General features: G+C 47.2%; 1 protein-coding gene across 2 annotated transcripts in view; it reads right to left on the bottom strand.

The window, feature by feature from the left end:
- Positions 1–21,133, bottom strand: part of PRR11 (proline rich 11) — a 231,101-nt gene that overhangs the window by 194,581 nt on the left and 15,387 nt on the right. The gene's annotated exons all lie outside the window — the stretch shown is intronic.

The following is a 21,133-nucleotide window of genomic DNA, read 5'->3' on the forward strand; positions in this document are numbered from 1 at the left end:
AGTTTTAATGACACTTCCAAGGAGCACAAATCACAAGTGGCCTTATCCGGTGTAACCGGTCAGGGCCAGGTCTCTTTGCAAATGGTACATTGCAGTCTCTCAGTCACTAAAGCTCGTGGAAAGCTGGCATGTAAGCTGCGGTCTTTGCAACTACAGAGCAGTGTAACTAGAATTAGTTTGGCCCAATTAGGTAATCATTGAAAATATGGTTCACAGGTATGTTACTTCACATTAAATGCAAACAATGAAAAATATATATTTTTTTTAATTATTTTTTTCTTTAGAAAAACCAAGCCCTGTTGAAACCGTCATGCCTGGCGGTGGTCTAGTGCGGTTTAAGTGAATACGTGCTCGCAGGTATTTCTGTTCGTTTGGTACCTTAAACTGTGCGCTCTCAGTGTTCAATTATAACAATGATAATTTTAATAACCACATATATGCCGTGTTTAGGTGTTTAGAATCAAATGTATTCCATTTGTCATTTTTTATATTGTATTATTTTTCATACAATATCCTTCCTTTTAGTTTGATATTCACATGGATTACACAGACTTCGTTCAGTCTTCTCTAAAACAATCATCTCTCAACACGTGTTTCCCCACAGTGTTATCTATGGTTCATCAGGAGAGATACCATTAGATTATATAGAATTCTTATTTGAAATTGAAGGATTATCTTCCATCTGCTTCTCAAACTGGAGTAAATATTCCTCTATGGTAGGTTGCCTGCAGGGGCAGATCTATTAGTTAGAAAAAAGGTCAGATTGCCTTGACGCCAGCGCCTGATCCGCTCGCAGGTAGCCTATTATTGAAACTTCACAACCCACCATCCCCTCTTAACGGGAATCCTTTTTGGACCCAGTCCAATACACGTTTTCAACTAGACACGAATATCCGCTCAACTGCTCCCATCAATGCGAGATGTACTTCATTCAGGCATTTCGCAAGCACAGGTCTGGACTCACTGGAACTTTCCTGTGCGCCTACATGGTGGACCAGCACAGACTAGGTTTCTCAGAAGGCTTGCTCATTAGGGACATGCGCTGTAAGCATCTTGTTTTTTAGATTTAAAGATTACTCATTTCTATACTATTTCTTTACGGTGCTGCGTTTTTGTAGGTTTTATCCAGGATGTGGTGATATTAAGCAAGATAAGAGAGATACTGTAGAGAGAGAGACGGGTTCTTGCATGGTTTTCAGGCCTGTCGTTACTTTCTCGAATCTAGATCTATTAGTTCTCGACAGCACAATGATATGTTTCTAAACATGTTACAATTTTCCTGGAGCATAACTATTTTCTATATGATAACGCCTTATACAGGCAAATACAGGGCACAGCGATAGGCTCGTGCATGGCTCCAAGATACGAAAATTTGTACATAGGGTAGTGGGATCAAAATATGGCATGAAGGGAAGACTTGGAAGCATTTACTAATCATTTAGTGGGCTGGTAACGCTGGATAATTCATAATTTGGGATGATGCCAAAGAAAAACATCTTACTTATGTAGATATTCTGAATAAGAACAATATGCATTTAAGGCCGTCTACTCCAATTGTCAACTAGACATTACTTTTCAGGTGATAGATGAGGAGTTCATTTTTACTCTCTATAGAAAAAACACCAGCTCAAACACGACTCTACATGCCAAATGCCATCACTTGAGAGATCCCTTATGGGGAATTACTGAGAGCCAAGCGGATTAGTACCAGAGACCTTGATTACCAGAAGGAAGCTAAGGAAATTGGAGTTCGCATTTTAAACAGAGGCCATCACTGTTTCGCTTTAGACAACTCTTTCAACAAAGCCAAAGAGAAAAATAGAGTGTTGACCTTTAAGTTTCCACACAAACCTGGAGGAGACAATATTAGATTCATCAATGGTTTTACTCATTAAGCAAACAACGTTGGTGCCATACTAACTAAATTGTGGCATATACTAACCAGTGACAGAGATCTACAGAAAATCTTGGGCAAATTTCCACAGGTCACTTTCTCCAGAGCTCCGACATTATAGAACATATTGCTTTTTACATGGAATCCATCCCCCCCTATGAGTGCTCCCAATATGTCCGCTTTAGATTGGGTTTCCTGTATACCGCTTGGTATACTCGTGAATGGTCACCACACAATTCTGGGGTATTCCCACTTTGCAAACAATCCGATGAAAACTTATTTACGCCGATATGTTCAATTTTACTTGAGCTCAGGCAAAGGTATTTAAGTCCCCTTTTAGGTGATAGGGGGGGATAAGAAGCTCAAGGGACGCAATACAGCTTTTTACCAATAGGCCGGAATGGAAGGTTCTATTTACTTCAGTTAGGTATGTTCATCGTGCATGGCTTTTAATAAACAAGTTGATGGGTAACATGTTACCATAATTGTAGAATATCGCTGAGGCTGCGAGCTTTGCTCTCCTCTTGAGGTTAAAATCTTTTTTTCTAAAGATGTGGTTTTACCTTGTATTCTTCTTCTTTTTCCTATTGTATGTGGTTCTTATTTTTTCTTTTGCATGGGCTTTTGTGCACTCATTCATATTTTATTCACCCTGTGTTTTAAAAAGGAAATCTATTGCACTTGATTGATCCCTCTTGCAAATTTTAATGTACTAACGGATAGTGTGATGTTTATGCTAAAAGACTAATTCGGATAAAGTTTTGAAATTGAATTGATTATAGAACATATTATCCCCTAGCTCAACAGATACTGACAAATTACAAAAAATTGGCTCTCCAGTGTGCACCACACAACTGGCTTTTACAGATGTCAAAAATGGAAAATGTGTGATTTCATAGACAAAGACGTGTTTGAAATACAAGAAGGGAAACTGTGATGTTCAAGCACAAAAATCACATGTTTGGCAAGATTTGTGGTCAATGTTATTATATGTCTACGATACATTGGGTCCACCATTGGACCACTTAGGTTGCGCATGCTGCAACATTATTGAGCGATTAAAAAAAATGCAGATACAAGTTATTATCTAACACAACATTTCATAGACAAGCACAAAAGCAATGTCTCGTGTATAACATTTTTGGGCCTTGCACACATGCCAGAGCATGAACGAAAGGGGAACAGAGAACTAAAATGATGTCAGTTGGCAGCGAAATTGATATGTAAATTGAACACCTTAAAACCTTTTGGGTTGAATGTAGATTACGAGAAGTGTGTTTTTGAACTGATTAATATGTTTCATCAGATATATTTATTGACTGTAGATGTCTCCAAGTTATCTATTTGGAAGTGATGTCTTTTTTTAGCACTCTTGTTCTATAACAGACATTCCGTTGTCTCCACAATTTCTGATATGACATTTATTAAGCAATTGTGAGTCCAACACTACATCTGATAGCGCTATTATTTGAGTGAAATGCACAGGCACTTTACCATCTGTTCTTGTCATGCTTCAAAAGCGGGCCAACCTCGGTCTGAATTTGAAGCTCAGATAGCAGAGATGGTGGACACATCTCGCATGTTACTGAACCACTATATATAGAACGGATGTGTGACATAGCAGTATTTATTATATTCATGCGTCTTATGCATTTGCATTTTATAGGCCATGCTTGCTGCTAGAACAATTTTGCATACTAATGCTCTTAGGTCTTACACCAATGCACTTGCACTTTCCATTTCTCAAGTAATACAGCACCTGCACTTTATAGGCTGCGTTTGTCATTAGATAAACTTTGTATATTGATGCATTTAGGTCTCTAACCTGATTTTGAACTTAGCGTATGGACCAAACACATATTTGCCCTATTTGGCAATCTGACACTGGTATTTACATGCACCTTTTCCACTTTTACCAAGATATGCATTTATACTTCACCCTACATATAGGAAAGCCTTTACTGCACTAGCAAAAAACATAGAATATATATTTCTATTATTCATCTTTGCAACAGGATGCCCATTTTAATGTCACATTTTAGAGGAGGCTTTGTTTTGTCTTTTCAGTCATACATTGATTTTGCTATTATTTAGAATGCTTGGTTAGAACATTATGCACAGGCATTTCATCTGGAACGTGTTTAAACTGTAATGCATGTTACTGTTAGCACTTTATAAGAGGGCACATGTGCGGCTACCTAATGAGTTGTTTACACTCTGTGCGAGTGAGGCCGGTTGTGCAAGGATATTATATCTCGCATAATAGACTAACATTAGATGGAGATATTGCACTCGCGAATTGAAGCTTCCGTTATAATTTTATTGTACCAGGTTTATCCATTTGTCATACCTCTCAATCCTGATCATATTTCATGTTATACGAGCTACCGGAAACTCACGCTGGTAAGTGGGTACTATTGGGTTTATATATGAAATAGTTTATTTACACCATTCCAAGATGGCGGATTATGAATCATGTGGGACTCTATGATAATCACATGACTTGGAGGAGAGGGGAGTGACAATTGGAGCGTTATGGTGTACGAGTAAACAGCATTGTTTAACTGTTTTACTACAGCCTGATGGAAGTCCTTGTAATGGACGGAACATGGGGCGTTTTTCACCTGTGTGGATGAGTGGTGCCAATCTACCTGTTCTTCTTTCATTGTGCTTGTAATTGCAAATCTTCTATGGTATGTCATGAATTTTGCACTAAGAATACATTGTACCAAGCACTTTCTACAAGTGCACATGCATTTTTGAATCTCATCTAGTGTGACGGGGTTTACCTCGCAGCACGCTTCTGGAGATTGAGTGAATATATATTTCAAAAGAGGGGTGGCGCACTCTGGTTCCCAGTTCAGTAACCTTTCATAGTCCAGGTGATCTTCTCCTCCAAGCGCTTTCATGCCTCTTGCACTCATCAGGGAGGCAGTCTGTTCAGGTGTTACTTGTTACTACCAAATATGGCTTCAGGGGATTCTGGTTGCTGTAGTCATTGCAGGTAGCTGGGAACCAACTCTCCGTCCAATTACACAGTGTAAATCAGTGGGGGGAGGGGATGGGGAGAAACCAGCAGTGTGGCTCTTTAGAGTGGGACATATGTCACCCCATTGCTACCCCTCTGGAGTCAGGAATTGTTCACCTCTAATGCAATGAAAGCATCCAATTCCCCCTCCCCCTTACTGTGGGGGATGACCAAAGGCTCCGCACAGATCAAAGGATTTCCTCGGATGAGGCTCTGTTCGGTACCTTTTGTAGCGTGAGCCCCGCAGAGACAGAGTCCAAGATGGCAACCGGAGCTGGTTCATAGACATAATTTCGAATACAAAATATTCGAAAGTCAAAAAGTCGAAAAAAAAACGTCGAATTTTTTTTTAATGACGTTTTTTTTTCGAAATGGGGGGGTTCCCCCCCCAACCCCCCTTTTTTTTTATTTTTACCTATTTTTTTCACAGAAACTAGAGCCCAAAAAAAATATCGAAAAAAAAAACAATTCGACTTTTTTTTCGACATTTTTGATTCGACTTTTTTGACTTTCGAAATTATGTTTTCGAAATTATGATTGGACACCACCGGAGCTGCACTCTCTGGCCCACTGTGTCAGCCTGAGAACCACCAGTGGCCCGCCCTGGCCAGGTTGGAGTGCTGGTTAATGGTGAAGGCAGCACCCTGGATTGTGGATGCTGGAGCATACCTTGTCAGCTCTAGCGGCTGCCCTAGCGGTTGCCAGGGGACTGGCGAGGCGGGCAGTTGTTTCTGCGGCAGCGAGCCGAAGAAGATGAGGCCCTTGCATTGAGGGTAGTGGGGCAGCTGGTCTGGCTCACCGTTGTGGCTCCCGACCCTCTCAGGTTAGAGGCGGTGGGGAGCAAGGCTGGATCGATCATTGAGGTGGATGCAGAAGAGTGGCTGAAAGGGGCTGGAGCTCCGGAGGTGCTTGAAGGGGCGCCTAGGAGGCATGGACTGATTCGGTTTGTGCTGTGAGAGACAGAACTTTACTTTCAGCTTGTTGCCTGGGCTCAGCCTTCAGTCAAAAGAGCATGCTTCTGCCAGAGCATTATTGGAAGGATTGGAGCTCCCAGGCAGGCAGTAGTATGCCCAGCAGTGAGGAAGGGGTTGATCTGTAGAAGGAGTGGCTGGTCGACAATTCAGAGTTAGGGGTGAGGCTCCTAACCTCAGACTGGATTGAAGCCTGGCTAAGCGACCCACAATGCTATTGGCCTTCTACCCCTGCCCCCGCTGAGAGCGTGTGAGGGGAATCTTGGCTTTGGACTTAACCGCATGCAAGGCGTGGGAGCCTATGGTCACCGGCCGAGCTGAATCCGGGACTTCGATATAATAATTAGAGAGGATACTTCAATCTGCAGCCAGCAATTGGCAAAAGAGTCAACAAAGCAGAAGGGTCCCCTCTTGGGTAACTGATGAAACAGTAGCGATTACCACCCCCCACCATGAAACCTCGGCATGAGACCTTCCTCATGTGGCCAGGGGAAGGTAGACGCTTCCTGATTCCAAACCTGGGGGTGGTGTGCTGCAGAAGAATTACATTGAGAAAACAGGTCAGGAGGAAGGGGGAATTCCTTGGTTTAACTTCCCCCAAAACTCTAGTCTTTTAATGGTGTATTGCAAAGCAGAAAGAGTAGAAAAACGAACTTTGTTGGCAGGGACTTCAAGTCCCATAATTCCCCCAGTACTGGGAAGAGGAAGAGGGAAGCAGAGGAACACTGCTGTGAGAGCAGTCAGCTAATTAGCGTAGATAACCTACACATGAGGCAGACTGAGAGACTTACATAAAAAACTCGGGTGCAGGCAGTGAGAAGAGCAGCAGAAGAAGAGAAAGCGGCGCAGGCCATGTATGCAGCTGAGAGCTAAGCTGGAGGTGAGAGAAGACGTCGGGACCACTAGAACACCTGAAGCGGTGGCGGGTCCGGGAGAGTCTGTGCCCGAGCTCTCCCTGTGGCAGAGATCACACCGCGGGTGGAAAGCGCAAGGAAAAGACGCTTGGCCAGTGAAGTTTTGTTGTGCAGAGGTTGCACAGAGGGAAGCAGCAGTAGCAAGGGTTCCCGGTGGCTGGGTTGCACCGAACCCTCTCCGGAGCAGAGGAAGCTCCATTTCTCAGTGGCATGAGTAGATGAAAACCAGAAGAGGCTGTCCGCCGACCGCGAGTAGCCACAAGCACAGAAGACCTGTGAACACCAATCAGAGCGTGATCCAATGACTTACTCGTGAGTTCACAGCTTGCACGTGACGCCGGAAGGCAGTTTCACTTGCGTGTGAGAGAAAGCAGCAGTGACTATGATTTTGAATACCAAACTATACGAAACCAGCAAAGGTTTTACTTTCTTTTCTTTTGGTGAAGCATTAGACGGGCAGACGAGTATACCCATTTGGCAAGAAGTTGTTGCTTTAAAACAGGAATAAACTAGGTAGTAGTTGATAAAAGTGCTGAACTGTGGCTCTTACATAGACAACTCATGTTACATTTTGACATTTAAAGAAGAATTGTGCAAACCTGTTGTGGAGTTACACTTCTGCAGAAACCAAGGTTGTGGCAAATCATCCCGACAAAAGACAATTGTTGTTATTGACTTTGAGAAGACAAATGTGAAACTGTTCTTACTCCAGCAGTTGAAACATACTAATTGCTTTTTGTACATTATTGACACAACAAAACTTTCGTTATCAAGTTCAGATCCTTAAGAACTGTGTTGGAACAGTGTGTTTGGTGGCAAACAAGGATTTCTGTGTTTCTTCTGAAACAGAACCTTGCTCAGATCTGGAGATGGGGAATTCAACCAGGTTCTGAGAAGACCAATTGATGATATTGTGCATTCAAATATATATATATATATATATATATATATATAGAGAGAGAGAGAGAATGAATTAAACTGCCATACATGTCCTTATTGCTTCATTGAATGTACAAGTGTGAGAGTATTTTCTTAAGTTTATTTTAGGCAGGGAAATCAGGGTAGGGATAGTGAAGCGTTTATCCAACCTTTTTATTTAATAAAATGGCTAAAGTTGAAAAACTCTTTACAGAGCCTCACATTTATGACCCCTCACATAACAAAGACCATGATCCTGGGTTAGGAGAGCTCAAAAACGAAATCAGTTACAGGGGGTGGTCCAGGTCCAGTTGCAATCGGATGATACCCAAACGATGAAATTGCATCTATAAATGATGCTGCTGAAGATGAATTTATTTTTATAAAGGTAACACTGTGCACTTAGCTCATTCCATTACAGAGTCGGATAAACATATTTTGGCAGCACAGAAGAGGCTAGAAGCATAAACAACCCTCTGTGATGAGGGCCACGAGCAAGCAAAATTGGCTGAGTTATATGCCTGTAGCAACAAATTGAAATACTCCTGTCTAAGCAGGAAGACGCCGAAAATAGATCAAGGTGAAATAATATTAGGCTGCGAGGACTCTTCACCCAGATATCTGATAAGGATCTACCCGACTACGTACAGGCTCTTTTTAATCGGATGCTTTCAGCACCAGAAAAGGAAGTGATTGTGCTTGACAGAACACATTGCGTTTACCCGTCATACAAGCAAAGGAAAGATCTGCTTCCAGATGTCCTAACACAGGCCCATTTATATCATCTTAAAGACAGAATCAGAACAGTGGCTAGGAAGCAAGGGCAATCCGGTTCCGGGACTCTCATATATCTGTGTTCCAAGACCTGTCCAAGCGACACTAAAAAAACGTAGGAATCTGCGACTGGTGTCGAGCTGGCTCCGGGATAAGGGAATTCGATATAAATCGTCATTTCCATGCAGCCTGAAATTCGAATACCAGGGAAAAACATAGTATCGTCAAGGAAGACGGAAGTGTCGTAACTGCTGGTGTGGGTGGCTGAGGACCCACCTGCAGAAAAAGCCTCTGAGGGGGAGAAAGAGAGGCGACCCAAGTGACAGCCCAGGGGAACTGGTTGGAGGAGGGGGATCTCCCCTATCCTAGAGGTGGTGAGGGGGGCAGGGGAAGATCGCTCCTCGAGGAACTGGTTCCTGGTTTTCAGGGAAATTATTCAGCCAAGAGAGGGTAGCGGGTGGTGGTAGATGAGAATCTAAAAGCGAGAAAGTAATGTGCTGTATTTAAAATGTTCTGTCTTTTGTTTATGACCCGCCCTTGCACAGGAACCTGGAGGCTGCTGAGGGGAAGAGATATGGTACTTTGCTGTTGAAAGTAGAAAAAGAGGTGAGGAGGTGCAAGGATCCATCCCCTAAGATGCCTGGGATGTCTGTTAAGTCCCAATGTACAGGTCTTACATGGGTGTTCTGTTGGGGGTTTGCAAGGGGGGTGCACGTTTTTTTCCGCAATACAGTTCAGTATTAGGTTCGCAAAATATGTGGGATACAAGGTAGCGATGTTCATGAAGGGTTCTCAGCAGTTCTGACAATGTTACTTGGGAAGATACCGGACCAAGGGAATGGCCGAATTGGGCTTGGCAACTCTTAACGTTAGGGGTCTGAATTGCCCCTCCAAGATGCGTTGTATCCTAAGGAGGGTAGTTGAGTTACAAACCGCAGTGGCGTTTCTACAGGAAACATCTCTTACAGAAAGAGGAGATATGCCCGAGATGTAAATCAAACCACAAACAATATTTTGCTTCCAGCGGTGGTGGGGGAAGTAGGCGGGTATGGAGAGGAGTGGCAATTGTGATCAGTAAAGAGGTTACCCTTTCTAAGCACTCTGCTTAGAGGGAGGGATCCACAAAGGAGATTTCTACTCCTTTTCACATTAGTGGCATCCTGTGTGCCTAAAGAACATCAGAATCAATATTTGAGTGCGTTACAAAAACTGCAGGAATTGTGCGAGGGTCATATTGTCATTGGAGATTTTAATTGCGTGATGAACCTGCCATTTGACAAGACACTCTCACCGACAACTAGTGACAATAGAAATCTACATGCGCTAGCGAAGCTGCTTTGAGATTTTGGTCCGATTGAAACTTGGCAGTTTGTAGACCAGGGGAGAGGGATTATACACACAATTCCGTGGTCCACAGGCGATTTTCTATAATCTAAATGGTGATGGCTTCGACTGCACTGGTCCCGATGGTATTCCTAGTGGAGATTGGTGTCTTGCTTTCGGACCTGTCTGCAGTAGGCTTGTGTATACAGCTGGAAACAGTGTTAGATAGGGAGAGGCAACAATGGCGGCTCAATTAGCTGGTGCTGAGAGATACCACGATTAGAGTGCAGTGTGACGATACACCAGGTGTCATCACTTGTTCCTAGGGTGAGCCCTTTCCCATGAGGCTAGGGAGGTGCGGCTGCTACCCAATAGTCCCCTAGGGGTGATTTAATGTGGGAAGGCCTCATGGGAGGGGACTCCGCTTCTGGGGATAAGGACGACCACCTGGGGTGTAGCCATTGTACATAACAACCCAACATTCCTTAGCCCCCCTACCCCCTCCCCTCCATTTCAAACCACTTCCTTGAAAGTAAACCAATGTATTACTGTAGGACATGGGATACAGCCAGAATAGAAAGTACTGTGACAAAGAGGAGCACAGAAGACATGAAGATTATTGACTCTGCTAATATTGGTACGAGGTGGCCCTGAGGCGGCATAAAGAGCAAGGTTTCAAAAGAAACAAAGGACTTTGACAATCCATCAGGGAGGGACTGGCAACAATGTATAAAAAGGGACGATGGACTAAAGAAGTTGTCAAGCGCAGCTGGGAGAGGTAACAGGTGTGGATACCATCCAGTGTGGAAACCATAAGAGTGGGTGTTTCAAATCCTGTCAGCAGACCGGAGGAATAGGAGAGCGGAGGACACCGGCGAACGCTGAGGGAGTTCTCCATGGGTCTAGCTGGAGCGGACCTGAGTTTGAGCCAGGACAAGAGAACCGAGCAGCACAGCAGAGCGGGGAGGCGCTGCGGAAGCAGGGGAGAGAAGCCTGAAGATCTGGAGAGACTGACCCCAGTCCCAGGAAGCCCCTGTGGCATATCAAAGTCCCAAAGAAGGTAACGGGAGGTACGAGAGACCCAGAGGGGACGCAGGGGTGGAAGAGAGGCAGGCTCGAGTGGCTCTCCACTGGCCCAGTAGTAACAAACTATTGGGAAGAGTGGAGCGGGCATCCGAGGAGAGCCTCCTCATCTTAGTGGCAGCAATAAGCCCAATGACCACCAGAAACGGGTCGTGGACCCTAGCAATATTGAATTAAACATCCAGAGAACTTCCTTGCAACAGTGGCAGTCATAAGCCCACTGACCCAACAGAAGCTGAAAATTGCATCAGATGCAGGTTTCCTCACTACAGTAGCAGGCATAAGACCACTGAGCCAAGTTGGAAGACAGAGTACCACAGAGAAGTGTTTCCTCACTACAGTGGCAATCCTAAAGCCACTTACCAACACTCTAACCAAGAATATAAAGAATACATCAGAGGAGTATCTCTTCTTTGCAGAGTGGTAGTCAAAAGGCCACTTACAATTCGAAGATGGCTGCCAGCACCCAGTACACATGCCGACAGCCGCTCTATCAGCTCGGAGGAGAAATAGGCAACCATCACCACCCCTGGGGCTGTTTCTCCATCCTCATGACGGCGGAACCTGCCGGGGCACCGGCAGGCATTATTTGGAGGTGGAAAAACCCCAGCAGCAGCAATCAGCACCCTGGACGTGGAGGGGCAGGCCTATTGTAGAGACCTAGCCGGGAGTGTACCCTGGTCTCCCAGCAGCGAAGTGCAGAGCAGGGAGGAGGCCGAGCCCGCATCCCTGGAGTGTGGTTCAGGCGCCACTGGGCTCAGCAAGCCACCTAACCTCCCCTGGTAGGAAGAGTCATCCCAGGGACTTGGAGGGACATAGCAAAGTGGTGGGCCCCGTCGCGTGGGGTTGGCAAATAAGGCCAACAGAAAGAGTGGGGCTATCCCGCCTCCTGGAGGAGCATGAAAAGTGCGGGAGAACCAGGGACAAGGACACTGCAGCCTGAGCAATGAAGCGGAGCTCCGGGAGGAGTGGAGCAGAGAGCAACGAGACAGCGCCCCGACATTAGACACAGAGCTAGGGCACAGAGCAGCAGTGTAGTCTATGGATAAAAGTTGACATCGAGAGAGAGGCCCGGAGCTAAGAGACTGCAAGGAGGCGCCGTTGCGGGTAAATTTGGAGGTGAGACCGGGTTGCGGGTGGGGGACACAGAGGGACAGGAGGCAGCTGGGAAGAGGCAGGGCCCCGAGGGGCCATTTGAAAAGCAGGAGGCTGGGGCTCCGACCAGGTTCAGTTCCCCTTGCCCACCCTCGGGTCAGGGTAGCAAAGCATCCTATGAGGAGACAGAACTGGTGGGGGAGTCAAGCGGGCGGCTCCTACGGCAGACTACATTGCGCCAAGCTAGGCCCCAGCCCTGCGGAAGGACGGAGGATAATTTGGAGGGGCTGGGGTGGGCAGATTGCACTGGCCACTTTGAGGGCCAAGAAAGGACGTTGGCACCAGGGCACACCACAGGGACAAACATGAGGGTGCAAATAAGGAAAGAATGTGAAGAGTGCGGTGCAAGCTCTGAGTGGGGATAGTCGCTGCAGGGTTAGGGGCGGATGTCAAAGGGCAAGGCAAGAGAAGCAAAGCAGGCACGGGGGTGGGGGGGTCTGACGGGCAGACTGCCAACTATCTGGAAGCCCACGGATAAGAGTGTCACAGGCAAGACCGTCGCCAAAATGGAGGGGGAAGAAGGGAAAAACATACGGACATCACCCAAACCCCTTCTAAAGCAAGACTTGCATAATGACCTAATGTCCCTGCAGACAACGCTCACGAAAACGTTCCAAGAACAGTTCCAATTAATGAGGTCGGATTTCAATGCAGCAATGGAGGAAATAAGGCAAGAAGTGGGTCACCTGGGAGACAGGACAGACCAGCTGGAGAGATAGAGGCCTGTAGGACATGAGTCGGAAACCACAGGGAATAGCGAAGCCATAGAGCTTTTGAACACTGCCGCCAGGAATCTCGAATTACAGGTAGAGGATATGGAGAACAGGTCGTGCAGAATCACAGAAGAATTAAGAATCTGCCCAAATCAGTGGCAGATAAAATCTGAATGCCCAGGTCCAAGTCATATTTGCAGACATCCTGGGGAACGTCACCCCAGATGAGATAAAGTTGGACCGGATTCACAGAACGGGCAGGAATGGACCAGGGGGGAGGCCCATAGATGTGCTGGCCGCCTTAACGGAGTACTCTCAGAAAGAGGCAGTGTTACATGCAGCAAGGCCTAAAGAGCCCCTGACGTACAAGGGTCCTTCAATCCGGTTATTCCAGGACTTGGCGGGGTCCACGCTTCTGAAGATAGGACAAATGGGTCTGGTGCTAAGGGAACTGACCCAGAAAAGTATATACAAATGGACCTTCCCCTTCGGATTGGTCTTTGAATGGGAGGGCACACAGAGGCGAACATCCGTGCAGGAAGGGATGGACCTTTTGCAGTGGGAACCAGATCAAAGCGGACAGGAGGTGCCCCCTGCACAGTCAGAGCATCGCCTGAGACCACGGCCGTGGGGATGGGGGACGGCTGGAGAAAAAGAAAGGTGTAGGCCCCCTCCAACTCCAAGGGGCCCACAACTGTGACTTGAGGGGGCACAGGGAGGAGGGGGGGGATGAACTGAGGAGGCAATTTAAAGGCCAAGTAAAGCAGTTTGGTGTGAACAAGGGTGGTGGACTTACAAGGGTCTGAAATTGGGCACTGAGAGCGGCGGAGATAGCTCCATCTTGGACTTCAAGTGGACGCTAGCGCTGTGGGGATCCCTTAGGGGGAAAGGCCGGAGGGAGGGATAGGGGAAATGAGGAAGGGGGCGGATCTCAAAGTTGGGGAATGGGACAAGGTGTCGGTTAAGAGGAGGGGGGGAGCACCAGTGGTTAGGGTTGACGGGTGCATAGAGGGTATTGAGGGGGGAGGGGACATGCAGGGAAGGTGGGAGTGTCCAAGTATTTACATCTTCGGGGAGGGGTAGGGCCTAGATGGACTAGGGGAGGCCAGGGAGAGGGAGCTGTGTCACCATAGTAAAGGGCGAGGGAGAGGGAAGTGGTAGCATTCAGGTGGGCATAATGTACGGGGACTGAATTCCCCCCTGAAAAGAAAAAAGATGGAATTATTCACAAGGAAAACAACCCCCGTTATGTTGGTGCCCCAGGAGACACACCTCCTCTGGCAGGACCAACTAAGGCTCCGATTAAGGGGCTTCTCCCGAATATACCAGTCAGCTGCTCCAAACAAATCGCGGGGGTGGTGTTGGCCATCAGAGACGGGGGTCGACATTCAGGTAACAGACTCTAAGGCGGACAAAGTGGGGAGATCGAGTAGAACGGTGAGGCATGTACGGTTGCCTCGCTGTATGCGCCCAACCAGGGTCAGGAGTCCTTCCTCAAGGATTTCCTGGGCGTCACGGAGGAGGTAGCAAGAGGTCATATAATTCTAATGGGGGACATCAACCTGGTCTGGTCCGGAACACAAGATAGGTTGGCAGGAGGAAGGGGTGGGGTTAAGAGAGAAATAGCATCCAACTTGCTGCATCATTGCTTCGAAGCTCTAAGCCTTAAGGACACGTGGAGGGTGCTGTATGGCGAGAGGGAGGGCTTTGTCTTCTACTCCTATGCACACGGGCTGCATTCTCAGATCGACTACATTTGGGTGTTAGCGTCACTCGTAGGGGAAGTCACAGAGGTGGGACCCCAGGGCATTGCGGATCATGAGGTACTAACGATGGCGATGCGACTAGCAGGCAGAGGCAGGGGGATCTGGAGAATGCCGTCAGAATTAAGGGACGTGGTCCTGAGACGGGACATGGAGAGTAAGATAACCTTTTTTTGAGGAAAATAAGGAGCTCGACACAGAGCTGGCGACCCATTGGGACGTGTTCAAAGTGACTCTTGGGGGAGAGTTCATAGCGGCCAAGGCAAGACGAGATATGCAGATGAAACGGCTAGAAACCCAGCTGGAGGCAGAGGTGGAGGAAGCAAGGCGTTAGCTGCTGAACATGCGCAGTAAAGAAAATATGAGGGTACATAGGCAGGCTGTGGGTCAGCTGAGTATCGGGTCAGCTGAGCATCCCGAGAACCAAAAAGGTACACAGGGCCATGATAACATCAGAGATTTTACGCCAAGGGAAATAAGGCAGATAAGCTCTTAGCTAGGTTGTTGAGAGGGGAGGTGGCCAAGAAGACAGTGACAGTGCGAGTAGATGACACTGGCTGTTGCTTCACTGTCACGAGAGATATCTAGGAATGCTTTGCGCAGTCTTATGGGGAGTTGTATTAGACGGAAGCTCTGTCTACACAAGAGCAGGAGAGCTTCCTGGCAAAGTTACATTTGCGGTCATTGGGAGAGGAAACAGCTAGGGAAGGACATAACCGAAGAGGAAGTCCGAAATGTAATTAAGGATCTACCTCTCAAACCGCTAGGCCCAGATGGGTATACGGCAGCCATCTACAAGGCCTTCACGGGCCCCCTGGCGCCCCACATGACAAGCTTGTTCAATCATTTCCGTAGGGGAATGGGGGGGCGCCTCTCGGCATCAATGGAGGAGGCTAAAATTACCCTTATTCCCAAACCGAAAAAAAGACCCTTGTAAGTGCGGCTCGTATCGACCAACAAATAGTGTTAATCAACGTAGACACACAAATGTACTCAAATATTCTGGCTAATCGATTACAGGGCCTTCTTCTAAAATTCATAGACCCGGAACAGGCGCGGTTTGGCCAGGGATGCCAAACATTCGATTATATAAGAGGGATAGCCCATTTGATTGAAAAAGTCCACAAAACATCGACACTGGTGGTACTCCTTTCCCTTGACGCCGAGAAGGCATTCGACAGTGTGGCATGGCCATTTCTGTTCAGAGTGATGGGGAAAATGGGATTGGGAACAAACTTTTTCAGTAGGGTGCAGGCGAATTACAATTCCACCCACAGCGAGGCTCCTCATTAACAGGACCCCCTCCATCAGTTTCAATCTGACTAGGGGCACTATGCAGGGGTGCCCCCTTTCGCATCTACTTTACATGATATATCTAGAGCCCCTCTTGCGGGAATCGGACAAGGTACATGCGATCCAATTTGGGGGAATACAGCACAAGGACGCAGAATTCGCCGACGACATGCTCCTCAACCTTACTCATCCGAAGGATTCATTAGGGACATGCAGGAAGATTCTCGCAGAGTTTGGGGTGGCCTCAGGATTATAGATTAATAAAAGTTGGAGATTCTAAATCTGGCGATGGGGGGTAGGGAGGTGGCACCCCCGAGGGAGTCGGCGCCCTTCGCCTGGAGCCCGAAGGGGATTAAATATCTGGGGATATACATAACACTGCAACTCTTGGGGGTGGTACGCAGCTGGCCTCCATTGCAGCAGATCTTCACAAATGGAAAACACTTAGGATTTTCAGGTTGGGTCGACTAGCGGCAGTAATTATGGTAACTCTCCCCAGACTACTCTACCTTTATCGGGACCTGCCAGTGCCTGTCCCGAGTAGCTTCTTCAGGGAACTAAGGAAGCAGACTGGAAGATTTATTTGGGAGGGCAAGAGGCCGAGGATAAATCCAGCCCAGTTGATGGCCCGAGAAGGGGTGTGGGGGGAGCTTGCACTCCCCAAATTTCAATTATATTATGAGGCGGACCAGATTAGGCTGATAAGGGAGTAGGGTGCCGACGGAAGGGAGAGACTGTGGGTGGATATGGACCGGGCAGTAGTGAGACAGGAACTTTGCGAGGTCTTATGGCTGGAGAGGCAGGACAGGCCCAAACGGATTTACGCAAGCACTATAAAAAAAAAGCAGCTGTCGGTAAACTGGGACGTATTGACCAAGAAATATGGCGTCACGACATTCCTGTCCCCATTCACACCAATTCTGCGCAATCCAGCCTTCTTGCCAATAACGGAACAAGCAGCGTTTTCCAGGTGGCAGGGGGATTGCCGGAGCATATGGGCCATATTCCAGGATCAGACGATCAGGTCATTTGTTTAATGTAAAGTTTGTTTTGAGGTGGGAGAACAGGACAGTTCCAGGACTGTCAAATCAGACATTGGGTCCTGAACCCAGAAACCAAGGGGGCGGCGACCCGCCAACTCACAACATTCTAGAAATGTCTCTTGACAAAGGATAAGGGAAAGGGCCACATCTCGAATCTATATGGGATACTGGATAAAGCAACCCCCAGAGCAGCAAGGGCGTATATGGAGAAATGGGAGAAAACTATCAGGAAGGAAATAACTTGGGAGGAGTGAGAAAGGCTATGGAAGCAGGGCCGGAAGTTACTGAAGGCATCCCAATTTGGAGAATGCTGGTACAAATTAATTTTTAGGTGGCATTACACCCCCGACCGCCTACACAAATTACACCCGGAGGTCTTGTAGGAGTGTTAAAGAGGTGTTGGGGAAATGCACGTCTTTCGGCAGCAGGCAGACAACAGGGATCAGACTCCGTACACGGTGCAGAACAAACCCAGAAACGAAGACGAAGGACGGCTACATACTACTTGAGCCTCCCGCACCTTTGGTTCTTCAACACAGAGGAACGCATGGATTTACAAACGAATATCCACACTCAGAGCACTATCTCTGGAATGTGATCAGCACACTTCAGACAAGAGGGGTTGCCAGTGTTTCCCCCCCCCCCGCCGTATAAGCATTGCAACCAGTCCTGCATCCTGCTACGCCCAGTCCGGAGAGCCAGCACGACTAAGAGTGTGTCCACAAGGTTTCTGTGGGGTCACCCAACCGCCCTGAAGAAGGTGGCATCCACGTCCCTCTAATTTGGTTACAAGATGGATGCCATGACCGCCGAAACGTCATTTTCCAAGCAAGGGGGACTTATGTACCAACTTAATGTGGTCCAGTGAGACAATACTGCATATTGATTGTTACACTTTGTTGTGGAACCCCCACCAATATACCCCCTGCGACGTTGGCACATAACCAGTCGGAATCATCTGGTACATAACCAGTTGGGATCATTTTGTCCCAGCCACATAACCAGTTGGAATCATCTAGTACATAACCAGTTGGGATCATTTTGTCCCAATATAACTTTCCAGAACAGACATCTAAACATTAGGAATCAACCCAGCCAGATAGATAGTTCCAAGACCACTGGAAAGACCCAGGAATTTGTTTCCACGCAAATATTCATAAAGAGTACAAGTTGTCGATTAGCATAGATATGTGCCAGATTACTTGCACATTCTAAATATTCTTTTGCTTTTTTCTTGTTATATGTTCAATTTTAGAATTTCTCTCTACAACACTATGTTTAAGTTGTATTATTGTCTTATTGAAAACATTATGATTTGTTTTTGTTCGTAATCAATGATAAAATGGTTTGCACAAATTTGTAAGTGCGTGTGTTCAATACAAGTTATTTATTTTTTCACAGCCCCTCGTGTGTATGTGGGTTTTCCTTCTGGACATTTTCTTTGGGTTAATCTTTCCAAGATATATTCTATTAGAAAAACCAGCGAAGGTTCCTTGACTTTACAAATTGGTCACGCTTTATTCAATGACAAATAATCAAGATGAACCTTTCTTAGTAGCAGTACTACTTCCTTTGTATCAGTTCATTTTGTGCCCGAGTCTGCTACTTCTCACCACGGGTACACCGAATATTTGGGTGCAGTGTTGGGGAAATGGGACCATATCTAGTGGAAATGCCCCAAATGTACGCCCTTTTGGGAAGAGGTCCAGGGAGCCTTATGGTCATCCCTAGGGGAAAACGGCAGGGCACCCCCAGAGTAGGTGGTCTTGGGAAGGGAGGGCGGGGGGAGCACAGGGACCGAGGGAAGGCCTGCCTGGTGCTCATGTTAGCAGCTATGTTACTATGTAGCGCAGAGATAGAAGGGGCTAAAGTCCGACCTTCCAGGATTGGTTGCATAAGGTATGGGACTTGGTGGCGCTGGAGTGGGCATGGAACGCTGCCAAAAATAGACTTTCACAATTTGAAAAAGATGCGAGAGGTGGTGGCAGTGGTTCTCCCAGTGCTTGAAGCTTTTGGGCTTTAATTAGGGCATGGAACAATTTTATTTATTTAGTTATTGTTTGCTTGTTAGGTGCTTATACAATAAGAAAATACTGTTTCAAAGCGCCCACAGGACAGGGAGTGTCAAGGGTGAGAAAAAAAAACTTTAAAAACACAATATTTAAGAGCAAAAGGGGGAATAATGTAGAAGGGACGAACCTACTATGCCTTGTGAATATTCAGAACGTGCAAGTGCAGCAAGGAAGAGGGAAGAGTGGTTAAGTGCTGTGGAGTCCGATCTCATGGGTGAGCCACAGATGAAGAGCTAGGAATGTGGAGTGCTACACAGACTAGGGCCACGGGAGGTGCAAGTGCGAACCTCCAGGGCGAAGGGTGTGCAGATGCAAGTGCTCTGGATACACAGGAGCTGGGCAGGATTGGTGTGGGAGGTCAGGGCCTTGAGGATGCATAGGGGCCCAGTACACCGATTGCAGAAACTGTGGGATTAGCAGAGGAGAGAAGAAGGGAAGGAGGAGGAAAAGAGGAAAGTCTTAAAGGAGCTTCCGGAAATTGAGAAGATCCTCTTCGAGGCGCAGAGGGACAGGGAGGCTATTCCATAGGAGGGAGTCCGCTGAGGAAAGTGAACGACTCTCTGTTTAGCAAAATGCTTTACACACAGAGAGTTGGTGCCAGAGGAACCTAGTGGTGTAGAGGGAGAGATGCGGTCCCTGGACTTAAGGCCACGGATAAATCGCGCTGCCCTATTCTGGTTTAGCTGGAGGGGTCGCTGTTAAAATGGATTTCTGAACTCTGACCTGGTGGGCAGAGGTTCAAAAGACCAGCCTAGTTTCTTGGAACAGGGTACCTTCTGGACAAGCCAGCCCAATCAAGGTAGCATTGGCGGCGGTCAAGACTAGGTCTCAAGAGGGGTGAGGGTAACTGAAAGACCTCCATGAGCACACAGAGTAAAGGACACTACAAATCACTCCCAGTCAGGTGTGTATATATCAAAAATACAAATTCATTTATTCAAGACCTTTGAGGTTCAACACACAGTAGTTATCAACAGTAATACAATTAGACCAACACAAACCTACTAAAATACATATATACAAGACCAAGTTACCTGAAGGGTAAATGCACGTAATGGGTCCACAACCTAAAAGGGAAGGCAGCAGGTTGTGCAAAGAGTCTTTAGGCAATTATGCAGCATTCACAATCCTAACTGAAAGGCAGTCCAATTCCTACGATGAGAGGAGCCTATTGCTCAAATGTACTTGCAATGCTGGTGCACGTGGTGGTAGTGAAGATGGGCCAAGCGGGGTCTTTTGTAGGGTCTGTAACAGCTCGGGAAGGCAGGTGAGGTGATGCAGAATAAGTTCCCACTATTCGAAGACAGTCTCCCCAACAGGACAGAGCAGGTTCCAAGAGCTGGAAATAGCTTGGGCTATCTGTGGAAAGGAGGGGGGCCCTTAGGGTCAAGTCATGCGTAAAAAAGGTATTGTGCGTTAGGGGCCACCAGCAAGGGTTGCTAGTACTCACGGACCCCGGCGCACTCCGGACCAAACGTTGGCAGTCAAGTCCAATTCAGTTGCAGGTTCAAATGCAGCAATTCTGCAGCTCTGCAGCTTTCATCGACAAAGTTACCCGGTTGATTCCCAAACGGGACATAGGCGATTTCTCCACTCCTGGTGGATGGATCAGGCCAGTTTCACTGTAACAGGCAGGGCGAGAGGGTCACAGCAGCAGCGCACCTGCAAAGTTCGTCACCATGGCTGGGCAACACGGTAACCACATTCACTCCGGATACGGCTCTCTTTACTCCAGACCTGGAAATGCCAAGTGTACGGAATTCGGTGTGAGAGTGCCGTGAACACAGAGCTAGCGATGTACCAAGTTTCAAGGGTCTCCTCGAAACTGCGCTGGTATCAGGGCAAAGGTCTTGCGCAAGCTGGTCAGCCCACTGGTTGGCCCAGGGACACTTCCAAGAAGGCTTACTTGCAGGGTATGATGAAGGTGCCGAGAATAGTTAGTCCCGCTATTCCAATGGTTTGAAGCGTCTTCGGCAAACCTTCTAGTTTGATCAGATGCAGAGGGGTCCACCGGGACGACAGCGGGCTCAGGGTGCCAAACCTTCTAGCGGATCAGCAGCGGTTCCTCGACTCGGCTTCTTAGTGTCAGGATACTTGCATCCTATCCTTCGTTCAGTGAGAACTCAAGAGATCGTCATGGTATGGCTGTTGGAGCCTTCTCTTATCCAGAATCTCCTTTGCGCCAAAAC

Source organism: Ambystoma mexicanum, chromosome 9, assembly GCF_040938575.1.
Source record: "Ambystoma mexicanum isolate Mex_15411 chromosome 9, UKY_AmexF1_1, whole genome shotgun sequence".
NCBI lineage: Eukaryota > Metazoa > Chordata > Amphibia > Caudata > Ambystomatidae > Ambystoma > Ambystoma mexicanum.